At 33.9% G+C, this 19,966-nt stretch overlaps 1 protein-coding gene across 1 annotated transcript in view; it reads left to right on the top strand.

Annotated features, from left to right (window-relative positions):
- Positions 1–1,360: 1,360 nt before the first annotated feature.
- The window catches only part of LOC143241023 (tripartite motif-containing protein 2-like), a 67,592-nt gene continuing 48,986 nt past the window's right edge, over positions 1,361–19,966 (top strand). The window contains 2 exon segments of the mRNA XM_076484439.1: positions 1,361–1,743; positions 2,981–3,143. The gene's annotated coding sequence lies outside the window, so the exon portion shown is untranslated.

Genomic DNA, 19,966 nt, shown 5'->3' with positions numbered 1-19,966 from the left:
TAAAAACCAGTATTTTGATGTGGTCTCCCTAGAAATTGCTTTTGTAATTAATTGTAATTAAACAAAGTTACACGAGGGTTATTTGCGATATACGTCTCTAATTTAAAACTGTAAGATTAGAGAGAAAACAGTTAGTCATCACCACCTACCTCCAACTCTTGGGTTATTCTTTTACCAACGAATAGTAGGATTGATTATAAGGCTTCCAAGACATGTTTCATGTGACAGGGATTCGAATCCGCAACCCTCAGATTACAAGCCGAGTGTCTTAACCCCCTGGTCGTGCTGGGCCAGAATCAGACGCTAAATTATGTTATGAGGATTACAACTTGTCGGTTTTAGGCCCATTTCTGGCTCAAAACATTTGCTATTTATGTCTAAACATTTAGTATATTTGCATTTTTGAAGAGTATTTTTAAATTAGTTGTTTTTATTGAAATATGAATTACTTAAGATGTCTGTTTCTTTATCCAGGTTGAAATGTGTATTTTTTACAATACTTTTATGTTATTTGCTAACGTGTAGACGGCTAGAAATTTGGTAATATAATGTTCTTTTGTATAGTTTCAAGTCCTAGTTAAAATATCTTGGAATATTTTAACTCACTCAATCACTTCAGGTGAAGATAAACGAATCTGTCTATAGATGTATGATTTTGTGAGGAAAGTGAAAACGAGAGTAACAGGTCAGCTCGGAAGTTTTCATTGGCGGATTTAATAACACCTTGTTATTCTACCAAACAACAAAATAACGAGTTGTTGTTAACATTTTAGAAAGCTCATTAAATATAATTACATTATTGCAATTGTTATTTCCTGTTCTGTTTTGTGTTTTGTTTTAGCATTCAAGATGAATCTTAAATACGTAGTAAATTCAAGCTAATTTCATACAGATGTTTGTTCTACGATTTGAGTTTTAAAATTAACGAAATTATAGAAGCATGAATTTAATAAAATATTATGTTTAACATAATAATTAAATATAATTATTACAATTAACATAAATAACAGAAACAAAAAGTGGTTATTCATAACGTAAATTTAGTCTCTAATGCTATCAAGCAGGTAAGAAAGCTTAGCATTATTGTAATATATTTTCATAAGGGCTATCTGTGTTTGCACAAACCAAACATCGACTTTCTGAATCCAATTTATTTAAATCTAGTTGAGTTCAGTCAATTTTATAATAATATTTATAGTAACAGAATTTTTTGTCCCTCAGTTAGTAAGGTTGCATTCCCTCGGTGAAAAAGTCCTAGTTACGGGTTTGCAAACAAGTTTCAGCTAGTTAGCAATTTAAGAAATTGTGCGGGTGTTTTATAGAATTTTAAAGTTTTTTTTCACGATATGAGTAAAAGCTCTTAAGCTCATGAATGCAGCTTTAGGAATTAACGTGTTTTCTCACTGTATGCAGACCGATCGGCTTTATTTAATAAAGGCGTGGGATGTAAGTGGTTATTATAAAATATTTCCTTTCAGTTGGTTCTTGATACATTACTGCCTTCATCCCTAGATTATCCTCAAAGTTTCAGAACTTACATATATAGGGGTGACTGGAGTATGTTAAGTGTCTGTAAGAAACATAATAAAAGATAAATGGTAGTCAGTGGGTTTGTAATAAACAGATACAGCCAAAGGGAACGTTGAATGAAGCTGTTGGTGTCTAAGGAGCTACCCAAGCAAATCTGACAAAAGAAAAACTAGACTGTGAGAAAGCTTTCTAATTAACTTAAGTACGCAGATGGTACGTCTACATCAAGTTACCTATACAGAATAGCTAAAGTTCATTGATATTCACTTAAGATTTTGTTTACACCCAAACTAATGAACAGCTCAAACAAGTAGTTTTAATTTACTAAATAAATTGAATAATGGATTCGATATTTAAAGAGATATAAAGCTACTGGTATACACTAGAGAGGTCGGATATTTTTGTATATAAGTAAGCTTACCACGCCTCTTTTTCGATTAAAAGTCTATTTCGTTAACATGTTTAATTAAGACATTTCGTCATGAAATAAATGAAACTAATGAAACATCAAGTATGTGATGTCTAGGTTGACTTGTATTGTGGTAATACTTGAAGTTACGCTGATAATTCCGCTCGAAAGATATTAAGACTATTAGTTTTGATAACGTAGAAACGTCATTCAAAAAAAAAAACAAAACACGAAAAATGTCCTTATTAGAGCACATTTCCTTATCAATTTATAATACAAATGTGTTATTGATAATAAAAGAAATATTTTCTCTAAGTGGTTAATTTGTTTTTGCCCCCAGTATTTCGTGTTGCTGAAAGTGTCTAAGAAAATAAATACTTTAAAATTAATTAAATGTAAGTTCGCTACTTTTAAGTTTATTTTTCTTTGTACAGTTTTGAACCCTCTACGTTAGATAACTGAGGGTAATTGAAACATGAGTTATTAGTAGTCATCATATGTTAGAAGATTTGTAGCCAAGCAATGCTATAAACAGTATATACTACCTGCGTTTCAAATGTTAAATACAAGCGCAATTATCTTATTAAAGCAGAAAATTAATTAAATCGTTCGTTCAAAGTTTTAGGTTTAACAGTTCACAAATCTCTATGGGGTAAAGTCATGAGACAGTTTGTTGTTTGTCACTCGATATTGTTGTCAATATTATTATTTATAGTAAACTCTATCGTTCAAATATTGTATTTGCTTTTTCTAGAATTAGATTTTTTTTCTTTCTGGTTCTTTTTTGATTCCATTATTATTGACTAATTAATATTTTTGATAATTTGTTTATTAATATTGGTGTAAAGTCCTGGCCAGTCATTTGTTCATTAACTTGTGTTGAATTTATTTCTAAGTGTTGTTATTGTGAATAAGTTTTGTTTCTATTGAACCCTGATGTCAGCGGCATGTTCATTTTACACCGTTAGATTGCCACCCTAACAGGGACATTTTTATAAAGGTTGAATTATGGCTTTGGTTTGTCTTTTTCTGGTTTCTCAGCTTCGTATCAAGTGATAAATTCAGCAATAACGTAAGTTCAGTTAAACATAAGTTAACTGGCGTTTGAAAGTAACTGTGTTACGAGGGAAGTTAGTCTGACGTGGCAAGCTTGAATTACGTTACCGTAGTCATCCCACCACCCCATGCCAGTTGAAGTTCGACGGTAAGTTGGATTTTGATATCTAAGAGTTTCTTAAAAGTTTAGAAAAACATTTTTATATGTATCAAATATCTGTGAATAAATACCCTGCTTAAAGCTTCACCAAGAGAAAGAGAACCACCAGATACTGAGATAGTTATTGAAGGGTATAATTATCGTCTGTCACTCGATATTGTTATTAATACTGAACGATACTGTTTGAATGTTGTATTTGTGTATTTCTGGATTTTTTTTCCTGTTTCTTACGCCTTATTCCATTACTACTGATTTATTAATGTTTGTGATACAGTGTTTGACGTCCTGGCCGAGTACTTGTTTATTGACCGTGTTGAATTTATTTATAAGTGTTGTTATTCTGAATATATTTAGACCGTTACAGGTTATAGAATCATCTTAACTCGCTATACAGTAAACTAAATTAATTTAAATGTATTAATAATGACAGGATATTGTACCTAATGAATTGTATAAGGCCTAACTGTACGTTGGTTTGCTGACCCCCTACTGTGTTGATAAGGTTTGATGAGGTGAAATTGTAGTCCTCACAGAAGGATAGATATATTTTTGTTTTACTTTTGTTGGAAACGAAAAAATCTTAAATACGCACATAATCACTAGACAGTTTCTCTGCTCTATAATATCGAATAATGTCCAAGCATTTCGCTCACATCTACATTAAGTTGCTCCATTGTGATTTAAAAGGACCCAAAACCCCCATAGGTATATTATATGTCACCATTGTAAGAAGTCTAAAAGTGACTGACTAAAACCGTATTGATAAGACTTGAATGGCGAAACTGCAGTACAGTCAAAGGTACGGCCAATCAAGGAACGCATACTGTTCTCACAGCTCCTCTTTTCAGTTTAACTTTCGATTAAAAAAAATAGATATACACACAGCTTAAAATCAGTCTTTTCTTAATTATCAAATGATATAATTGATATTTCTATTGTTGAAAATATAAGCTTGAAGATGAATTACACGCTTCAAATAAAATGTGTAGAGTCATAGATAACTGTATAAGAGAGTGAAACATTTTCAATAAAGATAATACGTGCAACATTTAAAATGCATAATCTATGCTTGTTTGTTTTTGAATTTCGCGCAAAGCTACTCGAGGGCTATCTGCGCTAGTCGTCCATAATTTAGCAGTGTAAGACTAGAGGGAAGGCAGCTAGTCATCACCACCCACCGCCAACTCTTGGGCTACGAATAGTGGGATTGATCATCACATTATAACTCCTCCACGACTGAAAGAGCGAGCATGTTTGGTGTGACGGGGATTCGAATCCGCGACCCTTAGAATACGAGTCGAATGCCTTAACCCACCTAGCAATGCCGGGGCCTTACGTACAAGATTAAAGAAACAACAACGTAAACACAAAGTCGTTTTCATTTCAGTCTCATTCATTTTTTCCTATAAAAAATCTACCAAAAATAACATCACATACAAATTTCTAATAATTTGTTTGTTTTTCCAGTCCAAGTGACAGTCAAATGGCGTCTCGCAGCAAGGTGACATATGTCAACACTACAACTATATTATGAGGTGGTGAAGACATCCTTGACTGACATCTGGCATAGAAACCAAATATTAGGAAATCCTTTATGTTAACGATTTTCTCCTAAGTACTTAAAACCAAGTTTAGCACGCAATCTGAACTAGAAACTGTTTGTACTATAAAGTTTTGTTTTTATACTGAATTAAAATGCACTTGACACTAATACGCGCTCTAAGAATATATGATCAAAAAGGAAGGAAAAGAACAAATGCCGGCGTGAAAGTATGTGGTCAAAGTTCATACTAAACAAGTTGGTTAACGTTAGGTCTTGGTACCAAGCGTGTGGAAACACTCTGAAATCACTTTTTTCCTCTTTGGGTAAATTAACAAAGTATAGAGTAGCCTTATCCGGCTTGTAGATACAATAGTGTATTATACGGTATATTAGTGACAATTTAGAGATAAGACAGAAAAAAAAACGCACACACACACATTAAATTCTAAGCACAGTATGATTTTTAAAAATGTCTTTGAAGACAAGACTAAAATGTGTTTAACCAATGTACTAAGAAACTCTCATCTCAATAAATGCATAGAATTCGGCAAATTGTCAGTTTTAGATTGTGAACGACAAAAGAAAACAATACAGTGATAACAGTACACGTTTGCAGAATGAATACAAACCCTGTTGCTAGTTTTGGACACATTATTACACAGAAGCAAAGAGGAATCGTGTCCAGTCTAATCACTTGTTTACTTTTTTTTTGTCTGTTTCAAAACTTGTAATTAGATTCATTTCAGATGACCGAAAATGAAACATAAGGAATATGAGGTACGCCTATTAACTTAAGGTTGTTTTCTTCAATCACCCCTCCCGATGCTATAAAGTGGGTTTCGATACCAGTGGTGGACGGATCACAAACAGTCAGTCCCTTGTGTAGCTTTCTGCTAAGTTCCAAACAATCAATCCTTCAACCAAAAAGTTCTAGAGACGGGACTAACTTGTTTCATATGTCAAATTTCGGGTGGAAAACCTGATTTTCACAAGTGAGGTCTAGTCTATTACTTTTTACACACAGAAAGTGAATTTCGCATCCATTTTACGGTTCAGACTCAAGTGTATTGCACAGAGACAAAACGAAGTGGCCTACAGTTTTAAATATCCCAGGTTTCAAACCTCCGTATCTATCAAGAATAAAAAAGATCACTTAATTACAGAAGCACGTGCGAGCAACGCTACCCCCCAAAATATCGATTTTTAGATGCGTTTTAAACCGCTTTCATAAGGTTTTTTGGCATAAATTAAATTATCTTTATATCCAAAAAGAAAGAGGTAATTCCATAGGGTTTAAGTTATCTTTGAAATAATAATAGCTACTCCAATTTATCAGCTTATTTCTTAGCTACCGTCTCACAGAACAAACTTAATGGTGAAACGATTTTTTGTTTTGCCAGCACTTGACCACTTTTACTTAGTTGCAATAAAGTATTCCTCTCTTGCTTTTACATTGTGAGTACAGATCGTAAAAATAAATTTTCTCAAAGTTCATTTTTACCACAATAGTTCCATTTGTTTTTTCGATGAAGGATGGAGATAAATATTAACTGTCAGTTGTTGAGTTACACTTTAAAATCAACAAGACTCTGAAAAGCTAAATTCGAAAATAACTTAATGTTTATTTATTTGGGCTATTTATTACACAAATACTTCTTATAGTAATTAACCAATAATGTTCACTATAGCTCTAACAAATTGAGACTTAAGTTAGATTTAGCATAATTCTTTCCTCCTTTCGCTTTCTGCAACTTCTAACGAGATAAATCTACTACAGCTCTAATAGATAATGATAGACCTGATTTAGGTTTAGTGTCATTCATATCTTTTCCCCTTGGTGGACTTAGCTGATAGCCCGATGTGGTTTTGCTATAAGAAAACCCACACATATTTCTTTTCAGGGTTTCATTCAGGTGCGTAATTTGTCTAGCAACTTATAATCAGTAGAACTCACTACTGTCTTAGCAGATTATGGAAGACGTAAATTGGATTTAGTGCAATCAATTTCGTCCTAGAATTCTCATTCAAGCGAATACATTGCGTTGTAATACAAATCTAATAAAAATCAGTCTCCAGCACAGTGTACGTCTTAAGAAAAATTAATGTCTTTTATCAGTGTAATTATTAAACTTAAAACATACTTCACATTCTAAAAATACAAATAGCTTTACTTAAAAATTAAAACGTTTAAAATAATAAACATTATCAAAATTATTCTACTTACTAGAGATTCTGTAGTAAGCAAAAAATGATGCTAGGATTTGTTATAAAATATCTACAAACTGGTATTCTTGATTAATACCATTTCAAATTAACTATAATATATAGTGTAAGATACAAATTACCGAATATAATTTATTTTGATCTAATTTATAAATTTCGCTGTAAGTGGAATTATAAAATGCCACAGCGTCATCAGAAAATATTAAGACAAGTTTTAGGCTTACTCAATAATGTTATACATATAAAAATTTTCAGTTTCAAAGATCAGACTATTAATAATAATAACAAAGTCGTGCGTAAATCGGTTTTCATACTTCTAACTTCCATGATTATAAAGAACTGCATCGAATGTAACATCATTTTATTTTATAGACTTTCTGTCTTTCTTTACACACGGACTATGTCAAGTTGAAACATATTTTTCAATTTACTAAGTTGTATCAGTCAGTCACACCTGTTGTAACACGATATAAACGAATCAAAACAGTGCGTTAGTCAATAAACTATTTGACAAACACAATAGTAAAAATCTAACAGTTCTGATTCAAAATAGCATCAGAACAAAGTTTACAAATTTAACCAATAACATTTGACATTCGTCAAATTTAAAGATTAATCTCTAAGAATGGTTTAAGTTTTTACTATTAACGTCAATTAAAAACAGTCTAATTGACTTATTTTGAGAATAAGTTTACTAGACTAAGTCTTATGTTGTATATATTGAAATACGTTATATTAAAGCTATTTTGAAGCCTCGTCGCATTATTACAATCAATATCATCACGTCCAGTCGTACTCTATCTGACGTCCTAGCCTCTTGAAATGAGCCCTTACATTACAAAATGCTCCATCATAAGAATGCTATTTTCAAAGCATACCACTCCTCCCTGCTGGCTTTCCATATTTTATCTAATACAAGAGGAAGTAGGTTTCCTTGCTCCCTTTACAGCAGCTCGATAGCACAGAAATCCATGAGCAGTGCGTCTGGCGAATTGACAGGTATACTTTCATACGGAATATCACGAATACCTGTTTCATTCAACAGCTCCTTGAGGTATACCACAGTTGTAATTATGTATCGTGAAAGCAAACTGTGTACATATTACTCGTGTCGCTTCTTCAATCACAGATCCTTATGGGTTACGTATTTTTGCGTGAATCACGTTAGCCGCTTTTGACACTGGCATTTTGTTTATGGATTTTTCATTTCTTTCAAAATGCTGCTCTTGATGAACCTGGTTCCGCAAGCTGATCTATATTCCTTTGTTTTTTAATGTCTTTAAGGACAAATGACATCCCTGGCTTTAAATTCAATTCCGCGATATGAACAAATCTTTGATAAAAATGTATAAAAAGCCAGTGACGGAAATGGTTTTACGCGTTCTTTCCAAATGCGATTACTATTTCGTGACATAACACTGCTTACATATCGCCAAAGAATATAAAAATATAGTTCTGATACAGCCTGTTCCACCACGACTTTATATATGAACTGTATTGGTTAGATAACCTGCTGTTTGTATATTTAAAATCGTTTAAAGAAAACGTACCTAATCTTCTATACCCTCTTAAAGATCTTCAATAAGAAATACAAGCAAGTTTAGACAATTTATTTATTGTATATGTCTAATGACCATATTACCAAAACGAGGCGTGTGGAATTAAACATTTTTTGTTTTATGTACATTACCATACATTTTATTTCCAGTAAATGATTATTTTATCTTGCGTTTCCTCTTTCCCTTCCTTCAGTTTGGTGATCACCGTTACAGATAGATCAAAATGCATGATTATATGGCCATCTGCCACAGTTATTCAGTAAGGCAGAATACAAACAGTCCTTTATGTAATTTCGTGTTTAACGAGAAAGAAACAAACAAATGTTTGTTTGTTTATTCTTTTGTTTCAGTTTTCACCCAAAGCTACACGAAGGCTATCCGCGCTAGCAGATGAAATAGCACTGACATACTAGAGGGAAGGTAATAGTTGCCATCACTAAACGCCAACATTTGGGCTACTCTTTTATCAACGAATAGTGGGATTGACCGTGACTTTATAATGCCACTACCACTGACAAGATAAGCACGTTTGGTAAAACAAACAAATGAATGCCATCGTCAAGTGAAAAAAATATTTTAGTATTTTATAGCATCCGAGAGATGGTGAATGTAAGATGGAGGCCAAACGTATAATTTTCTGCCTTATCGCAATGAAAACTGTCAAGCGAATCACTGAAAGACGTGCTCATGCTGAAAGGTGGCCTGATAATTTTTTTCTGAAGCTGCTACTTTGCTATTAAATGATGATTGGGCAAAAGTCACATTTCAAAAACTCTTATCGCATCCGAAAGACAACAGAAATGGCACCTTTTTAACCAAATGTATCATACAATCACAAAGAAAATTGTTTAGTTATTTTTTGTTTTGCTTTTGATAAAATTTAAACATTGTTTTGGAATCCGTGTTTCTTGCCTGATATGGTAGTTACAACATAAAACACACTCTCTTCTCATATTTAATACCTGATCTTTTTTCAGAAGCGCGAAACTTATGATAAAGATAAGCAGAATACATAGATGAGTACAAACGGATGTATTTTAAGTATTGTAATTGTAATGGACGTTTTTATTGTAGTCTGTAGTTTCTTTCATTTCAAAGAAAGAACAAATATGTGACAGTAACATAAATGTGAAAACTGTAATCAATTACATTACTGATTGAGGAAGATATCTAAATTCGACGTCACCGTTTGTACACTATTTGAATAACGCAATAAAAATCAGCTTAAATCTCTAATATTACTTCATTTAGATTGTGTCACAATGTTTTTATAACTAAGGAAAAAAAAAAGGGAAGTATATATTGTTAAAAGGTACAGCAGCTTTTAACCAGGATGTTTATAATCGTTTGCCAATGTCATTAAACAAGATTACGCCAGTATTTCTAGAAAAAGGACATATTTTTGTATTTGCATACTTTCTTGTTGAAATGGAAGAATCATCTGTCTTTAGAAAGAGTGTGTGTGTATATATATTTGAAAATATTTTTATTTTTAAGAAATGCTTTCTGAGTTGCAAGAAAGATGTAATGTCATTGCCATCTAGCGGCAACAGGCACATTTAAAGTAATTTACACTTCTCAGTTTTGTTTTAACATTGTTATTGTATTATTAATTTAAAACTAAAAGTATTGTTATGAGAAAAACTTGAGAGGATTTTTTACTTTGAAACTTGTTATAACGACTAAAAATTATCTGAACATTTGTCATGTAGAATACTCATACAAACGGCAGAAAAGAAATTACTTTAACATTTACAAAACGCTACTTGGTTACTTAGACACTAAGTAAACCACACTATTTCTAAGCGAACGTACTATGTCATTTTGTTGTCCTATGGTTTGTAAATTATTCACAAAAATAAGCGCTGGTTGCTAATTGCACTGAGCATGGCCTGGCCTGCTGGTTAGACCCCTCAGTTAACTCGTAATCTGCGGGTCGCGGATTCGAATCATATCATTGAACACTGTTTGAAATTTCGCACAAAGCTACTCGAGGGCTATCTGTGCTAGCCGTCCCTAATTTAGCAGTGTAAGACTAGAGGGAAGGTAGCTTGTCATCACCACCCACCGCCAACTCTTGGGCTACTCTTTTACCAACAAAAAGTTAGATTGACCGTCACTTTATAACGCCCCCACGGCTGGGAGGGCGAGCATGTTTGGCGCGACGGGGATGCGAATCCGCGACCCTCAGATTACGAGTCGCACGCCTTAACACGCTTGGCCATGCCGGGCCTCATTGAACACGCTCCCCATTTTAGTCATGAGTGTTTTAATATGTTAAGTCCTATTATTCGTTTATAAATAGTAGCTTGACAGTTGGCGGTGAGTGGTATTGACTAGCTGCTTTCCCTCTAATCTATCACTTCAAATTAATGACGGCTAGAAAATATAGCCCTCGAACAACTTCACACGAAATTTAAAAAACAACCAACAACCATCAAGCAAACGGCTCATAAACAGGATTGTACTATTCACCAGATTAATTACAAGATATTCCTTCCCTCGAATTATAGATGAATAAAGCGCGACTCCAAAGTGCCAAATCAGTAAAAAATATCATTAAAATTTGCGCTACGTACAATAACGGTATGCATGCTCAACATGGATTAACATAGCACCAAAACACGTAAAAGGTAAACTACAAAACATACAAAGCGCTCAAATCCACATGAGATTCTACATAGATTGCAGAATTATGGGATTATTATAAGGGTATTTGTGTCCAATATATTTCTAGTGATTTGATCTAACGAAAAGTGTGCCCGATGTCATTGGAACTGTTTGAGGTATAAGGCAGTCGCACAAACTAAATAATGAAAATATGATAAAACCACATTAAGTACTACTATAGTTATATACATTATTTGTCTGTCTTTATGCGCAAAGCTACACAATAGACTATCTGTGCTCTGCCCACCACAGATATCTAAATCCGGTTTTTAGCTATGTGTACGTACCTAGACATGGTTAAAGAGAGGTCTAAGAGTGAATTCGATATTTTGGATAGAAATTGAGCCATAATCATAGTTTACATACATACGAAGAAAATGTCAAGTCATATGTTAAATTTACCTAAGTATATCGAAACGTCGTCTCCTGTTATTTCATCCAGTATGTTGTTCGTAAAAAACATAAAATTGTTTTGGGCAATATTATATCTACTAATAAATTTTTCAAACAATATCTGAACGTAGCTAGACAATTAATAAACAAATAATGAATGAGAAATGTCACGCAATTTTCAACAATCACAACAACGAAAGAAAGAATATTAATTTTATTAGAGATGAAACTAATCTCATGAGCATAACGAAGTCATTAATTACCTTCTAATTAACTCTACAAACCTCAATCTGAAGGATTATTTTAAGCTGTATAAATCTGACTTTTGTTGGAAAAATCATTATATTCACTTATTTTTTGTTCTGTCGCCACTAGATGGATTTATAGTATAATTTGTATTTGCTAAAAATACTTAATTAACGTACTCTCTGTAGAGTGGTAGAGAAAATATTTAGCCCCAGAGTGTGATTTACAAATAAACAAAATATAGTATGAGCAAAGACTATTTATAATAACTAATTATTTTTATAGAATCATAGTGATATTTCAGTTGATTATGCAATAGTGTGTACCTTGAAAACGTTTTGATTATTTTCTATACGTTTAACAGTCACATTGACGATAAAATTAAAGCTGTGTCACTCCTAAGCATATGTTAGTACAAAGAATCTCGAGATACTTGATCGTAAACTACACTTTTCTATTTAACCTATATTTTAAAAAAATACTTTGAAACACGTTCAGCATTTTGGGTTTCTTTTCCAAAAATACACAAACACATATAGATATCATTCAATAACCACGTGTTCTTGTTCGGAAAAAAATTTCTCCCTTGTTCTAGTTTTATATCCACATGATCTAAGCTTCCCTATATTTTTTTTATTTTTACATTCCTTTGTATCTAACTTTTTAACGTGCTTGAGTTGTCCAGGACAACTCAAATATTACGATTTATGTTTACTGTTTAGGCTTCTTTTACTTCAAATACTATTTAGTTGAAATTATGTTGAAGTTTTCATGGTTTCAACAAAATGTTAAGCATTTAAGGAAAAATTAATTATTATGAAATATACAGTTGATACCGTGGAGGTTTAGAAGTGTACATTTTTGTGAAAAATCACTGAGAACGAAAAGAATTTGAATTGTACATGTTTTACACAAGATCGAGAATACAGCTTCACTTATACAGCTTGAAAACGACTGTTAATCTGTTTCAGTCTGATAACACGCACATTATTCTTCGTGTGTATTTTACTAAGTCTGAAATTTATAGCACTTTGGGGCCCTGCATAGTCAGATGGTTAAGGCGCTCGACTCGTAATCTGAGTCGCTTCTTGTTTTGGTGACGGGAGATAAGATTCGAAACGTGATTTTCAACCATTCTGTGAGTACAAATGCCTCCTAAAAACGTGACAAATGTCAAAATACTCAGTCCAATAATAAGTACGATTAATACGACTAAAAGACATATCACGACCGTTTTAAATCCTGCAATTCAGAAAATATAAATTTTTGTTTTCTCTTACGCACACTGTATAACACGAGCCGTATGATACAGCGTTATTCGTCATATTTATAAAATTCAAAATATTCAAAACATCGTTAATTAACTTTTACGATAAACAAATACTCTATACTTAAAGAAAGTTAGGCTTAAGGTTTTATTGCAATGAGCAATTACATCAGTGTTAGTTTACCTGCCTTAATTTTCTGCGCATAACATAATTACATTCACATTTTAACGGCAATATATTTTGAAGATACTGGAATTGGCTAAATAAAACTAAGTGAGCATTTTTATTGTATTTTTAAGTACAATCCTTACGTTCGAGTATCAGTATCATGTCCCATAGTGACCGCTAAATGACAGGCATTTTCAGAAATTTTACATTAAACCTGTCTATCCCAAACTTTCTCGGTTCACGGCTCTCTTAGCGTCTCAGCAATTGTTTTCATGACACCCCTAGGTGAAAAGAAAAACTTAACAATTCTGTTTGTTAAGTAGTTAGGCCCAAACAATTTAATATTTAATAAGTAGTTGTGTCCTAACAACTTTGTAACCGTTTGAAAGAATAATACACGTAAATTGAAAGTAAAAACAATGTTTTTATTTAATATTTAAGAAACTACAATTACTAATGGGATGAGTGCGCCTGTTGGGTACTGTACAGTTTCTCAAACCTTGGAATCAGATCGGATACCGGAACCCTCATTCTCTCTTTCACATTAATTTTCCTGCGGTACTCGCTTTATTATCACAACACCCGCTGAAAACCCAGCTTCGCAGAGATATGACGTCGCAAATGAAATTAGGATTCGCTGAGCTTTAGCACATAGCAGCGGATATTTATCTCTTACTGATATCCAAAACTCGGTTAGTTCCACGCTGCTAAATTTTCTTTATAAAGTCTTGTCAAAAGACAGTTGAATACGATTTTCTTCTTCTGCAGAGGTTAATTCATATGGGGTCATTGCCTTGAATGGATTTTGGATCCATGCAAACTTCTCCATATCTTTTGGAAGTTAATTTTCAAAATGATCACTGAGTTGTGTTAGGTGTTCCTTAGAAACAGGTTTTAGTTCGTGACTCAATTCAACTTCATTGGATGTAACAAACTACTACAACAGGAGAAAATACTCTTTGTCTCCGTCTTCATTCATTTTTCTTCTCCATTGTAGTAACTTTTTTTCTAAAAGTTGAAACCTTTTCTGTGAGTTTCAGAATGTGGGTGTCTCTTTCCTGCAGAGAGAGTTTCAACACATTCAATGTTTCGAAGAGATCACACAGGTATTTTAATTTTGACAAAGAAATCAGTATCCAAGAAAGTTTTAGCATATTCGTATTCTTCTTCGACATAAGAGTAGAATTCCTATCGTAATTATAACAAACGAGACAGTACATTCCCACGTGAGAGCCATTGCGAGCTATAGTAGTATAACAAAGATGTGTGCTCAGGTCCTATATCCTCACACAGTTTTCTAAAACCTCGCCTTCTGTGGCTGAGGTTTTATAAAGTTCAGCACTTTCAACACATTTTCCAAGGCCTAGAATCAGTGAAGGACTCGGGTGCGTTGACACAAGGACCTCACTGTGGATTATTCAGTGGGTTCACAGTGCATCAAGAGATTTGCTTGGTATGAGTACCTGCAATCTTCCATGACAGTTGGACATAGAGCGACCACCATCGGTATAGACGCCAAGGCACTTAGTTCAGTCTAAGTTGCTTTCATACATAAAAGTGTCAAAGATTTCAAACAAGTCTTGAGCCTTTGTACCTGCAGTGATACTTTTACAAAAGAGAAGGTCTTGTACAATTTTGTCACCATCCACGAACCATGTGTAGCAAATCAAATCCGTCCCCTCATCTAGGTAAAACCCGAATTCCTTCACTTTAATTTTTTCAATTAGCTGATCGTTGAGGTCTTCGGTCACCTGTTGGATTCTACGACTGTTAGTATCGCTTGATAAAGGCACCTTTGAACCATAATGTTCACCATATCCGCTGCAGCCGGTAAAATCAGTACTTCTGCGATGATGTGAGGCTTTATACATTTCGCGACTCTATATGCCACCTTGTAGGATGTGATAGCAAACTATTGCTTGGTATTGATACTTCTCTCAAAAATATACCTTTTTGTTTTTCATTTTTTTTTAACTTTCTGGTAAAATACTCACGGGATTTACTAGCTATGTTAGGATAATTGGTCTCTAAGTGGCGTTTTAGTTTACTTGGAAGCGTGCACTCTGGAGCTAAAACTTTTATACATAATCTACACTATGGACACTCTTCATGATTGACATCTACCGAAGTAACACCAAAACCCAGATAATTATCGTTATTTCCGATATTTCCATTTCATCACAACTTTGCCACTGGTCTGTGGTTCACCATCCTTTTCTTCACAACTTTGCCACTGATCTGTGGTTCACCATCCTTTTCTTCGCTCCCACACTTCTTATTAATGTTCAAAAATCTTTCCATTTTTATGCACAAGGATTAAGAATCAACAAAGTAATTCATTGAACTTCACTAGACCTCGCAGACACTTGATGACAACACCCTTCAGTTATTTCGATTACTGACGGACCCGGAGAGTTGACAGGTATTTATTAGTATACAAAATCTAAAAAATGAGAAAATTCGAAAAGTTACTGGCTTAGTCAAAGTACAATTAAACGAAAACATCTCAAACTTTTGAGAATGTCGTCGAAAGGAATGTAGCTCGATCTAATGTTAAAACTGTAAACTACCTCGATTCGAGCTAGTAGTTCACGCGGTGGTCGACAGATGTCAATACCGTTGTGTTTCCCTTGAAATTTTAAATATTCTGCGGCGCCTCAGAGCGCCACAGCGCACACTTTGGGAACCACTACAATAAATGTTTTATGTCACTTTTACAACCATCGTCCAGATAAGGAAACAACATAAAAAGCTAACGAAATTGAATAAAATATTTTTTTTTAATTTTCGTTTGTTTAGAAATCGCAATAATATGAAAATGGTGAAGGTAAACGTCTGGAATCGTTTTTGTAAACATCTATATGTTTACATTTCTGTATCTTTGTGGATGACAGATCACTTCTGTGGCACAGCTCTGGATTTAGGAGATGGCAATCCGGGCTCAACTTCGCTCAAACCACAAGATATCGCCCTTATTTTAAGCTGTGGATGAGTTATGATAGTGAAAGCATATCTGTTATGATATGATGATTTATGATAAGGTTCTGTTTGGCCAGCTTCCTACTTCTTGGTCAGTGACAGTAATTTAAAATTAAGGAATGTCAAATATTCTTCGTAGCGTTCCTATATATATACAAATCAAAAGCGTCGAAAAGCTACAAGAATTAAATATAAAGAAATATCTGTTTAAATTATACTTTTCTAAAAAATAATTCAAAATCTTGTTTGTTTGTTTTGGAATTTCGCACAAAGCTACTCGAGGGCTATCTGTGCTAGCCGTCCCTAATTTAGTAGTGTAAGACTAGAGGGAAGGCAGCTAGTCATCACCACCCACCGCCAACTCTTGGGCTACTCTTTAACCAACGAATAGTGGGATTGATCGTCACATTATAACGCCCGCCACGGCTGAAAGGGCAAGCATTTTTGGCGCTACGGGAATGCGAGCCCGCGACCCTCAGATTACGAGTCGCACGCCTTAACACAATTGGCCAGCCTGGCCAACATTTTAATAACGAACATATCATTAAAACTCCATCATTCCGTTATTGTTTAAAATGTTTCACGCATATTATATCTTCTGTTTTTAAATCTGTTTTAGTAGTAATACGTATAACATATTCATGAATTATCAACAAGTCAACAAATTTAAGACTTGGTTTAAATAATGGTGTTAGGGACAAAGTTCACAATATATATTTTAAAAAATTTAGTCCTTAATTTGGTACAGAATTTAAGAATATTGATGATGTACTTTTCCAACGGGTTCAAAGCTGCCTTCTTGATTTTTCAGACATTTTGTTGTTGTTGTTCTTCTACACTGTAAAAAATAATTTCATATTTTGTCCAGTGTGGATGTCGCTGTATTTATGCTTTACTTTACAAAATGTCAGAATTGGTCAAGAAAGCGGGGAAAGAAACAAAAGTTCTGGATGTACGAGGAAAGCTCTCACCAAGGGTATCGGCAATGTTCTGCACATCAGCAACTTTCTGGCCATCAGAGAGCAAGATGGCGGTGTTTGTAAGTGTTTTAAGGGAGAATCAATCTTTAGACTAACGTCCAGCTTTTACCCTTTCCCTTACTTCCACTTCGCAGCATTCTTCCTCACTAATATTGAAGCTTAAATACTTACATTTTTTGAGTGTTTTATATCAAAGCTGTTACGCTCTTTCTACAACGATTCTCTTGTCCCACCGCTACCCAAGCGTTCTCTAAATGTTTCTGTCACATCCTGCACCTCTTGTGTAATTCTTTCTGTCTCGACTGTTATAATCATATCATCAACAAACAAGAAGCCTTAAAGCATTATTCTTTTTGTCTCCTTATTGAAACCATTATTATCACAAACAAGGGGGAATCCTCAACAGCCACAGTACTTGAAATTATTTCAGATAAAATTAGAATAAATTAATCTATGACATTTTTTTTTCTTTTTATTAGCTATATGTTTGTGTGCCAGCAATACCAAGCGTGGGGCGCGCATATATCCGATTAGATTTTATTACTGATCGAGTACCAGTCTACCCTCAAGTTTAAATTCTTTTAGGAAGGATTGGAGTAAATTAATCTATGAGACCTTTCAACTGGTCAAATTCGTAAGTCGAAGTGCTTGATTTCCCAAGCCGAAAACTGTAATTAGAAAATGCCCTAAATTTTGTACTTGAAAAACTATGAGCCTTTCTGTGAGCTGTTATGTCAGACGGCTAAAAAGAAAGGGCTTTAAATTAACTCTTTGTGTAGACCTGTTTTGGTTTTGAACTCTTAAGTTCTTTCCTTTCCTCACTATTGTTTTTGTTTCAGAATACATCATTTTACGATTCTCGTTAATTTCTCTCGAATTACCTTCTTCTTCAAGTACCAGTAAACGAAGTGTCGTGACACTCTACCATGTTGTTGTTTTTTTTATAAACCTTTGGTTTAGTTTGAATTTCGCGCAAAGCTACTCGAGGGCTATCTGCGTTAGCCGTCCCTAATTTAGCAGTATAAGACTAGAGGAAAGGCAGCTAGTCATCACCACCCACCGTCAACTCTTGGGCTTCTCTTTTACCAACGAAGAGTGGGATCGACCGTCAAATTATAAAGCCCCACGGCTGAAAGGGCGAGCATGTTTGGTGCAACATTGATTCGAACCCGTGACCTTCACATTACGAGTCGAGTGCCTTAACCACCTGGCCGTGCCGGGCCTTTTACAAATCTACAAATCACTAATACAGCTTCCTGTTCCTCTCTAAAATGTTTTCCTGCAGTTTTCTGGCTATAAACATAGCATTCTGTTTCTTTCTCAGATATAAAATCACGTAGCATTTTATCATTCTATACAATTTAAACTATATTCTCCTACATGTTCAAACACTTTTAAAATATGTTGAATTACCTCAATGTCTCTTTAAGTTTCATAATTTTTTTCATATTTTTATTATATCTTTTTTTCTGCATATAAGGACAAGTATGCTTTGCTCTTAATCTGAATGCATTTTACCTTCTTCCCATATTTCCTGCTGAAGCTGCAATGCTCATTCAGTGCTTTCTTCTAACCACAAACCCTCTTCACCTCCAGACTTCTTAATATCCTTTGTCAACATAAACAGTCTACTTTTTCTTTATTATATTTATTTTTCCGTCATCTTTTAGCTTGTTTTCATGGATTTGCTATTGATAAAATTGCTTTCTCTCCTTCTGATATTCCTATATTTTATACCACCCTTTCTAGGCTTCGTTTTCTTGTTTTGTTTTAGCAATTACTGTTTGTTTTATTCCAACGTTCTCCATATCTGGTACTTTCATATTTATCACCATTATTTGTCAATTCTTTAAACCCTTCTATATTATTATTTTATTGCCCCATGCATTTCTTCCTTCCAGTCGATGTTTTTCTGTTAAGGCTTTACTTCTGTCGTGACAATGCAAACTTTAGTTGCTACTTCCACCAATATTTGTTCCTCAGTTATTGTTTCCTCCTCTGATCTTCCCCGAATTATTTCCTCTCCTTGCGCATGTTCTCGTAATTTTCCTGCCTCATTTTTGTATGTTGTGATTTTGTTTCTTGAGTATCTAGACTTATATTTTAGTTCTCTTTTTTCTCTTTCCTTATGTTTGCAACTAGTGATTTATGTTGGATCACTACACCCTCTCGTGGAATCACTTTACACTCTACAATAGTCCTCATGTCTCTTTTTCTTACCAGCACATAATCGGTTTGAGTCTTCTATTGTCATATTTTCCAAATAATAATAATACAGTATTCTCTTTTTTGTAAGTCTGAACTGTCAACGTACACGTTTATAGCATCAACTCCAACAAACTTTCCCCCTCCTCGATCCTAATTTCTTCCCCCTTTCCTAATAAAAACCTTTTAACTGGTGACTTTATCATAAACTGCATTTAAAAAATGGCTATTGAAAAACATGGTGAATAAAAAAAACTTATGTGCACAGTTAAGCCTGTCTAATTTAACATTATGTATGTAGTGTTTATACGCTTATTATTTAGTTAACACAAATGTATCGAAAATATTTAAGACTTGTTCCACCAAAACTGATCACAAGAGTATGTAAAGTAAAGAAAAACACAAGATTAACAAGTACAATAAATTAGGTAAGAATATTAGCATGCAAGATAAAGCAGTTCATGAGAATAGCAAGTAAAATAAATCATACCACAGGATAAGGATGCAAAATGAAACAGATCACTAGAAGAGTCGGGCTCTTTCAGAGGTCCAGAGAAGCCTCGGACATTTCCAGATT

The sequence above is a fragment of the Tachypleus tridentatus genome, chromosome 13, assembly GCF_004210375.1.
Source record: "Tachypleus tridentatus isolate NWPU-2018 chromosome 13, ASM421037v1, whole genome shotgun sequence".
NCBI lineage: Eukaryota > Metazoa > Arthropoda > Merostomata > Xiphosura > Limulidae > Tachypleus > Tachypleus tridentatus.
This window is presented reverse-complemented; position numbering and strand designations above follow the sequence as displayed.